Here is a 2,882-nt window from a genome sequence, read left to right as displayed (position 1 = left end):
AAGGTTTGGCTCACATTGTGGACCTTTATGGATCTTTAACATGATCAATAAAAATATATATATAATTGGAAATACTGCAAATTGATGAGGTATAGCCTTCAAGCTTATTTGAAAAGATCTTCACTATTCAAATTATAATTTTTTAATTTATATTTTGTACATTAATATATTTATTTTCAAATACACAGAAAAGTTGAAAGACTAGGGCAAGCTTGTCCAACCCACAGCCCACAGGCCACATGTGGATGAAGACAGCTTTGAATGCGGCCCAACACAAATTCGTAAACTTTCTTAAAATATCATGAGATTTTTTTGCGATTTTCTTTTTAGCTCATCAGCTACAATTAACGTTAGTGTATTTTATGTGTGGCCCAAGACAGTTCTTCTTCCAACGTGGCCCAGGGAAGCCAAAAGATTGGACACCTTTGGATTAGAGCAAGGAACACCCATATGCCTGCCACCTACATTCAGCAATTTCAAGTATTTTGCTATAATTGCTTCCTGTATGTTTGTATAATTGACTAAAACATTTCAAAGTAAAATGCAGTGACCATGCTATTTCATCTCTGAGTTCTTAACCATGAATCTCCTAAATATAAGGATATTCTCTTGCATAATCACAATGTTATTACTATACCTTAAAAAATTCAGGAGTGGGCCTCAGCCTGGGCAAGGCTTCCCCCAGCTGACCTCTGTGCCCTAGAAACCATAGGGACCCAATGGGCCAGCTCACTTGGGTGGGTGCGGTGGCACCAACCATGGGTACTTTAGAAGAAGGCTTCATTGTGCCCTTCTTCTCTGACTCTGATGCACATTTTGATGCTGTGGTTGGATATTTAGAGAACATTATCATGGATGAAGACTTCCAGTTATTACAGAGCAATTTCATCAACAACTACTATCAGGAGTTTGAGGACACCGAAGAGAATAAACTCACCTACATACCTATTTTTAATGAATATATTTCTTTGGCAGAAAAGTATGTAGAAGAACAGTTGCTGGAGCAAATTCTTGGCTTTAACATGGCAGCTTTCACAACATTACAGCACCACAAAGATGAAGTGGTTGGTGACACACTCCAAATGCGGCTCACATTTACAGATTTTCCGGCTTTTAAAGAAATGTTTCTGGACTGCAGAGCAGAAAAAGAAGGCCAGAGACTGGACTTAAGCCGTGGTTTAGTGGAGACTTAATTGCGCAAATCATCTTCTATGCCAGCTTCCCAGAACAATCTGCAGCACTGGGACCTACCTCCAGACAATGAATGGGATCATTCTCAATGTCACAGGCTCAGTAGTTCAATAGGCCCGGCTCATGATGACAGAACATATCCCAGAAACACTGATTCTGTTCCGTACCTCTTCATTCGCATTAAGCATTGATAGGTAAAAGCCAAAATGACCTAACCCTCCTGGACCTATTTATCCTGAAACATCTTATTGGGGTTTTTTTGTTTGTTTGTTTGTTTGGTTTGTTTGTTTGTTTTTTGAGACAGGGTCTTGCTCTGTCACCCAGGCTGTACTGCAGTGGCCCATCTCGGCTTACTGCAGCTTCCACCTCCCTGGTTGAAACGATTCTCCTGCCTCAGCCTCCCAAGTAGCTGGAATTACAGGCACCCACCACCATGCCCAGCTAATTTTTTTGTATTTTTAGTAGAGACTCGGTTTCACCATGTTGGCCAGGCTAGTTCTGAACTCCTGACCTCAAGTGATCCGCCTGCCTCGGCCTCCTAAAGTGCTAGGATTACAGGCGTGAGCCACTCCCACCCCTCCACCCCCCAACCCCCACCGCCCCGACCTAATCACCTTCTTGTATTCATTAACCCCTAATATTCCTCCCCTCCCCAAGTAGGTACCTCTCTCAGGTGCTTCTGACTCAGGCACCTTGTAAGCAAGCCCATGTCACGCATTCCACCCCGTGGGGGGCCCTTCCTCAACCCAGCATTCATGTTTGTGTATCAAAACCCACCATCATGAACCCTCTTTATCCCAGCAGGCTTTGCATAAATTTTTTGTGCACTTGCATCTCATTTTTGACATCGGTCAGAGTTTCAGTTCTTCAGCCTCAGGGAGGTATTTTATATTTATCTGGGGTGTTACTCCAGCCAGCTGTCCATCTTGAGATTTTTGAATCTCCTGTGATCACAGCTTGTCCTGGCTGGAGGAATCAACTGAAAGAGATGTCCTTTACCTAAAAGCTACATGTGAAAACTCCTGGTCTTAACATTTGAAGTCCTTGTGTGACTATGTCTTCTGCTGGTCCTGATGTAGTCCCACTATTTTCAGAAGTCTCTCTAAAGTGTTATTTTGGAAAATATTTGTATAGATGAATTCTCAGGCTAAACTAGTAGCCTGAGTAGCCTTGCAGTAAGGGAATTCAAAACTTAAGCAGAGAAGGGGGTGGGGTATGACCTTATAAGGGGATAATGCAACTTAGGCAATATCCAGAAAGACTGTAGTCCCATAGTACTCGACCAATGAGTAACTTGGGGAGGGACTTGCGTGCTAGGAGATAAATTACCTGCTGTGACTGCCCTGAGTGTGCCTGCCTATCAGACACCCGATCTTGCAAGACCGCCATTAAAAGTCTCGTTTCCCCGGATATGATTTTGGAACTTCCATGATTATCCACTTAAAGATTGAAGTATTATATACCATGTGCTTTTTAGTGAATGTTATGAAGGCAAAAATGCTTTCTACGTTGGCGTTCATTCCTATTTTACTGGGCACCTATGAATGCATGCTGTGTGCTAGAAATACACTAAAAGGTATCCTGTTCTTATAGCAGGTTTGTGTGTTTGCATGTTAACTGAAAATACTTTCTGTATAAACAAGTTTGCTGAGTTCTCAGGGTTAGGTAGGGACTCTGCCATTTCTAACTGT

The 2,882-nt window shown here is 42.3% G+C and overlaps 1 pseudogene; it reads left to right on the top strand.

Moving 5' to 3' along the window:
- Positions 1-758: 758 nt before the first annotated feature.
- LOC111540423 lies at positions 759-1,193 on the top strand (annotated as a pseudogene).
- Positions 1,194-2,882: the final 1,689 nt, after the last annotated feature.

Source organism: Piliocolobus tephrosceles, chromosome X (genome assembly GCF_002776525.5).
Source record: "Piliocolobus tephrosceles isolate RC106 chromosome X, ASM277652v3, whole genome shotgun sequence".
Classification (NCBI taxonomy): Eukaryota; Metazoa; Chordata; class Mammalia; order Primates; family Cercopithecidae; genus Piliocolobus; species Piliocolobus tephrosceles.
The sequence above is the reverse complement of the archived record's forward strand: the minus strand, read 5'-3'. Positions and strand labels throughout refer to the sequence as shown.